This window comes from Pogoniulus pusillus, chromosome 3 (assembly GCF_015220805.1).
Source record: "Pogoniulus pusillus isolate bPogPus1 chromosome 3, bPogPus1.pri, whole genome shotgun sequence".
Taxonomy (NCBI): Eukaryota; Metazoa; Chordata; class Aves; order Piciformes; family Lybiidae; genus Pogoniulus; species Pogoniulus pusillus.
The window spans coordinates 50,292,127-50,298,882 of NC_087266.1; the positions used below are offsets into that span (position 1 = coordinate 50,292,127).

A 6,756-nucleotide genomic window follows, 5' to 3' on the forward strand; every position below is an offset into this window, starting at 1 on the left:
TCTTCAGCCATTATCCAAAGATGCCCTCAAAAGAACTTGCAGTAGAGCTGCCAGTGTCCTGCAATCGGCAATCCTTAGACCAGGAGCTCTATTGTCATTCCCAGAAGCTGTTGGCATTTGTGATAGGCCTCTTGATATTTGTGTGCAATATCCCATCCCTTTGTGTCTCTTTTGTATGCATTTTCCTGGAGGGTGCATCCATTATGGTGGTGTTTCCCTTGTCGAGATGAATGCAATGTGAAAAGATGCCTCAGCTTCATAGAGCTGTGAAGAAAGAAACTTAGACTGGACTGTGTGCTACTGGTTGATAAAGAAATCCATGGTGGCTGGTAAAGTGTTGAAGAAGGCTAAAGCCTTACCACACTACTTGCACCTCAGACATTCTCCTGTAGCTCAATCTTGCAAGTACTTGACAGAGCTGCTTTTGAGTCAGGTCCTCTTGTTGTAGGAGATGGAATAGGAAAGGAACAGACTGCTAATAGAGAAAGAATTGTGGGAGGTATTTTCCCTTGGCTCCTCTGTTGCTTTGTTGCATATTTGCACAAGACAGTTCAGTTGTTGGGAAATGTAACTGGCCTGGTAGAGCAAGGATTGTCTGCCCTCTCCAGTGGTTTTGTTATAAGCCCACAGGGATTTGTGTGAACACAGGGGGAAAAAAAAGGCATGTTTGACTCTCTCTTGTGGCAAGTCAGCAGCATGCTTTTAAAATAACCTCTCAGAGTATCAGTTCAATACACTGCAGTGGAAACAAATGCATCAAATATTTCTGTGAGGAAGAAGTCCACCAACATCACAAACAATGTGAGGAGCATCTTGACTTTAATGCATCATAGCCCTGAGTTAACTGGCTGCAGTGCCTTTCAAAGGAGATTGCACAGTATATGTTGGTACTTCATGCTGCTGCCTCTTTCTCTTGGCATGCATGTGCTTCAGTTTTCACAGCTTGCTGACAATTTTTGTCCTGAAAGACTCACAAAGGGTTCTGGGTTAGGTTCAGGAATTCATTATTGGATAGCAGGTTCTGCATGGAATACCTAATGTGTGTATTGGCATTAAGTGTTTGCCTTTAGATAAGCTTAGCTGAAATAAGGGGGATCACTCACGACTGTAGGCAGGGCTGTCTGACTAATTCATTTGGCTTCTCTGCAGCTTCCTTTATTGCTGTGTTGAAGGGTGCATAGGAAAGGGGCAAGTGGGATGGGAGACGGTGGTCAGGGAAGAAACAGAGCACAGTCCTGTGCAGGAAATGTGTTTTCTCTCTCTCTTTTCCCATAACATAAGTCCTCTTACCCTGGACGTGTTTAAGGTTCATCTTGGCAGGGTGCTGGGCCGTCTCATTTCAACTCCACTGTTACCTCTGACGGTTACTCCAGGGGATCCTTGAGGTCCCTCCAAGACAGTGTTCTATGGAGTAAGTCTCCTTGATAAGTAGGGATAGACATAAGGTGGTTTTAATCCTCCTAACTGGCATGTGTTCTGTATGGCTGATAGATTTCTAGGTGATCTTTCTCCAACAAATTCCAAGTACAAATGCACCTCCATGTCGCTCCAGGACACGTGCGGTCATTGTCTCCTGGCATTCTTTTGCAGAGCAGAGCAATAGATTATTTCAGTTCAAAAGACATGAAAACTGAAACTTCCAAAACAAGGCAAACCTGTGCTAAAACCTCTGTAAAGCCTCTAGCTCCAAGTAAGTGTGACAGTGCCATTCCCCTGCTCAGGCATTTCATGCCATGTGTCTACAGACAACTTAGAAAGCTTTAGGAACCTTGTCCATTTCAGGCAAGCTCTGTACTTCTGCTCCCTGTTCAGATTGAGTCACAAGTTTTATGGATCTCTTACTGTTGCACTTTCTTTTCAGTACATGACAAAAGTTTACTTGATTATTTTTTTGATTCAGAGGTGCTGAAGATGAACATTTTGATGTCATGTTTCTGTTGTTGTTTTAAATTTCAGATACAGCAGCACTGAGTTTTCATCAGTGAGCTGTTTAATAGCTTCTGCTTCATTCATTTGGTGAGTCACAACTTCTGTTTGTAATCTTCTCAAAGACCTAGTTGTAGCACGGGTACAAAAGCCAAAACTAGGACTTCTGTCCTGAGAAGAATTGAAATTTGCCTTGGCTTTACAGTAGAGCTTAGCATTTCTGTAGCTGACTGAGTATATTCATGAGCTGTGATTACTGAGACAAATCTTCATCCAATTAAATGGCAGGTCAGTTTGGAAGGCTTGTGCATTCAAGTTTGAGTTCTTCAGAAGAAAGGAACTAACTGTGGCAAACCAAAATAGCAAAGCTCTTTCTATGTCATTGACTGCATCAGTGATGCAGATCTAACTGAACCATCTCCTGACCTGAGCCCTGCCAAGGGGAAGGTTTGGTACCACGGTTTAGCTCGGCTGTGAGCCTGCCAAGCTTTGTAGCCTTTGCCAGCTGCTTCTGCAAAGCCTTTTACAATTCACTGCCACATCTGGGTTGGTGTTACGTCTGTCAGCTGGCCTGCATTTTGAACACAGCAGTCTGCTTGCTGTATCTCAGCAACAGTAGCTGATAAAAGGCCAACTGAGAATTGGCTCACGTCCATTAATCTATTGACTGAAGAAGCTTGTTGACCAAGTTGAGGCTGAATAATGGTAATAGCTGCCCACAGCTGCTGGAGAATGGAAAGAGACAATGCTATGGAGTAGATGAGTATTGTAGCTGAAGTGGTTTTTGGTTTGTGTGTGTCCTGTCTTGGTACAAGAAATAGCCAACTTTACTGTGGCTATGGATGAGTGTCATGATTGGAAGATATCCTATGGATCAACATGGGGTTGTTTAGCCTGGAGAAGAGGAGGCTCAGGGGTGACCTTATTGCTGTCTACAACTACCTGAAGGGTGGTTGTGGCCAGGAGGAGGTTGCTCTCTTCTCTCAGGTGGCCAGCTCCAGAACAAGAGGACACAGCCTCAGGCTGCGCCAGGGGAAATTTCGGCTCGAGGTGAGGAGAAAGTTCTTCACTGAGAGAGTCATTGGGCACTGGAATGGGCTGCCTGGGGAGGTGGTGGAGTCGTCGTCCCTGGGGCAGTTCAAGGCAAGGTTGGATGAGGCACTTGGTGCCATGGTCTAGCCTTGGGCACTGTGGTAAAGGGTTGGACTTGATGATCTGTGAGGTCTCTTCCAACCTTGGTGATACTGTGATACTGTGATACTGTGAACAGCCAGCTTCTGCAGATTGGACTTGAGGGAGCTGATAGCTGTAGAGGCTGGTGGCTAGTGTTGGAGACATGGACAACAGAATGGATCTAGAAACCCTGTTCTGTTGCTCCTTGCCTTGCCTGTGTTAGTTCTGTCTAGGAAAGGAGACATCAGCTTAGCTGCAAAGCACTCACTTGCAACTTAGGGACTTGCTTCTGGTGTGTTCTCCTGGCTTGAGAGCAGCCCTGAGGAGAGGGACTTGGGAGTGCTGGTAGACAAGAAGCTCAATATGAGCTGTCGGTGTGCTCTTGCAGCCCAGAAAGCCAACCAGATCCTGGGCTGCATCGAGAGAAGTGTGGCCAGCAGGTCATGGGAAGTGATGCTCCCACTCTACTCTGCACTGCTGAGACCCTACCTGGAGCCCCTATTACAAGAGGAACATGGATGTGCTGGAACATGTCCAGAGTGGGGCCACAAGGATGATCAGAGGCCTGGAGCACCTCTCCTATGAGGAGAGACTGAAGGAGTTGGGGCTGTTTGGTCTGGAGAGGAGAAGGCTCCAAGGTGACATTATTGCAGCCTTCCAATATCTGAAGCAGGCCTACAAGAAAGCTGTTGAGGGACGTTCTGGGATGTCAGGTAGTGATAGGACTAAGGGGAATGGAACAAAGCTAGAAATGGGTAGATTCAGGCTGAATAGAATGATAGAATCAGTCAGAGTTGGAAGAGACCCCAAGGATCATCTAGTTCCAACCCCTTCTGCCATGGGCAGGAATGTCCTACCCTAGAACAGGCTGGCCAGAGCCCCATCCAGCCTGGCCTTAAACACCTCCAGGGATGGGGCCTCAACCACCTTCCTGGGCAACCCATGCCAGCCTCTTACCACTCTCGTGCTGAAGAACTACCTCCTCACTTCCAGCCTGAACCTGCCCATCTCCAGCTTTGCTCCGTTCTCCCTAGTCCTGTCACTCTGCCATAGCTTAACAAGTCCCTGCCCAGCTTTTTTGTTAGGAAGGAGTTCTTCCCCATAAGGGTGATGAGTCTGTGGGCTGGATTGCTGAGGGAGGTGCTCAAAGCCCTGTCCCAAGAGGTGTTTGAGGCCAGGCTGGATGAGGCTTTAGGTAGCCTGATCTAGTGTGAGGTGTCCCTGCCCATGGCAGGGGGGTTGGAACTAGCTGATCCTTGTGGTGTGTTCCGACTCTAACTCATTCTGTGCTTCTGCTAGAGGAAATAAGAAACTGAAGGCTAGCCAGGAAAATAAGCTGTGATGTTGTCCACGTATGGTTCTTGACCAGTAGCATTGCCAGTGGGCCAACAAAGATTGAGCAATGCAGACTGAAAGGCTTTGGATCATTAAAACACTAAGACAATGGGGTTTATTATGTGGAGTTCCAGGAGTAGTAGACTGATTACAACCATTTGCTTTCTGAAAAAGACTCTGCATGCTTCTGTGCTAAACAGACAGAAGTCTTGGCTGGTCCAAGAAGATGACACAGTGGTGGTCAGTTTCTTTACTATGCAGTAGCATCTTGAAGCCGTTGGCTCTGTGTGTGCATGTGTGCAGGTAAAACGTGTGTTTACTTGTCCGTGCATATATACATGCCCAGAGGCACATAGCCCTTCTGTCAGGTGAGAGATTCTGGAGAAATGATCTTTGCTCTGATGCCTAAAATGACAGTCCTGTAGAATCCATCTTTTCCTGGGCGTGTTTGGGTTTGCCAAAGGCTGAGTGTTCTGCCATTCTTGTCCAGCCATCACTTTTTGTATTGAATGTTTCATTTCTTCTTCCGTGGGGGGGATATTTTAACCAATATTTTGTATTTCTTTACCCTGTCACTTGATCTTTTGTAGGATGATGACAGAGTCTGCATGGACTTGAATAGAATTCAGAAGGGTGCTGTGGCTGTTTGTGCCGTCGATGCATCTGGCTGCTTCACAGCAGAGGTGGCTGACTTGGCTGGACAGTATGTGAAGGTTAGTGGTCTTGGAGAAAGTAAAACACTGCTTTTATTCAGGGCAACATTTTCAATGGCATAAGTCTTCTTTCCCCTAATAGCTTGGTCTTCAAGGTGTCTTTGAGCTCTGGAAGAAGCCTAATGTATTTTAACCTTTGCAGCAGGGTTTCAGTGGGTTTATTACAGTATCTGAAAAAGAGAGGCTTTGACATGGGATTAGTACTGTGTATCTGGTAGTGAAAGGGAAGAGCAGCATCTCCATTCTGTATCTACTGCAGAATGAGTTTCCCTTTGCTTGTTCCTTATGGAAATGTAATGCATGAAGCCTCCAGGCAAGTATGCAGAGGCCTCTCTTCACCTCTGGATGACTTCTGCTTTTCCAGATGTGGTCATCAAGCTTGTGCCAGCCAGGTAGTGTAACACGACTTGTCAGAGGAGAGAAGTCCACTCATTTTCCCTACTTGTGGGATGTGTTGCAATGTGAATATACTTGCCAATAGAGGCAGGAGAATCCCTGTAAAAGAAACCAACAGGAACTCCAGACTACTGCAGACACAGGCAGAAAGGAGTTCCTGTTTGGCGCTGTGTGCAAAGACAGCAAATAGTTGTTTGGTTGGTTTCCTGCTGCTGCAGTTTGACAGCAGAGCATGTTCCTGTAAACACAATTTGCTTGAATAAGGCTTTAAAATCTTGTGTTGCATTTCAGCTCAAAGAGCTGTCATTGCTAAGGCAAATAAGAGAGCACTGGAGGCTACGTGTTTAGCTTTTGCTCGTGGGAATCTGAACTTAAGACTCTTGGAAAATATTCTAATGCTGAATTCTTCCAACAGTCATTTGTGGTTTTCTTTTTATCCCTCAATGTCACGTTGACACTCGTTCAATAGATGGCCTTTGATTTAACATTCAGCTTTGGATTGAACATTCAGCTTTTGATTGAACATTCAGCTTTTGAGTGAACATTCAGCTTTTGAGTGAACATTCAGCTTTTGAGTGAACATTCAGCTTTTGAGTGAACATTCAGCTTTTGAGTGAACATTCAGCTTTTGAGTGAACATTCAGCTTTTGAGTGAACATTCAGCTTTTGAGTGAACATTCAGCTTTTGAGTGAACATTCAGCTTTTGAGTGAACATTCAGCTTTTGAGTGAACATTCAGCTTTTGAGTGAACATTCAGCTTTTGAGTGAACATTCAGCTTTTGAGTGAACATTCAGCTTTTGAGTGAACATTCAGCTTTTGAGTGAACATTCAGCTTTTGAGTGAACATTCAGCTTTTGAGTGAACATTCAGCTTTTGAGTGAACATTCAGCTTTTGAGCGAACATTCAGCTTTTGAGCGAACATTCAGCTTTTGAGCGAACATTCAGCTTTTGAGCGAACATTCCCTTCCAGTTTAGAATCTCACTGCTGGTCAGTTAGTGAGGTACTGTCAAATAGGCTTCCACTTCAGTAGCTGTATTCACAGCAGAGGAACGTGCTGTAGTGAGACCTAAGTATTAGGCTAAGAAGCACCATGTGACTTGCTGCCACAGAATCAGAAGACTCAATCAAAGTTTGAAGTTCTCATTTAATAATAAATTGTGTCTTGTGTTAGTGCTACAGAAAGTCTGCGTTTGGTACACAGCTGTGTGT

At 45.3% G+C, this 6,756-nt stretch overlaps 1 protein-coding gene across 5 annotated transcripts in view; it reads left to right on the forward strand.

The window, feature by feature from the left end:
- LOC135193050 (isoleucine--tRNA ligase, cytoplasmic-like) overlaps window positions 1-5,603 on the forward strand; it is a 31,443-nt gene extending 25,840 nt beyond the window's left edge. For all 5 annotated transcript variants that reach the window (XR_010309122.1, XR_010309124.1, XR_010309127.1 and 2 more), the window contains 3 exons: window positions 1,957-2,016; window positions 5,025-5,147; window positions 5,512-5,603. The gene's annotated coding sequence lies outside the window, so the exon portion shown is untranslated. The remainder of the gene's footprint in view (window positions 1-1,956; window positions 2,017-5,024; window positions 5,148-5,511) is intronic.
- The last annotated feature ends 1,153 nt before the right edge of the window (window positions 5,604-6,756 follow it).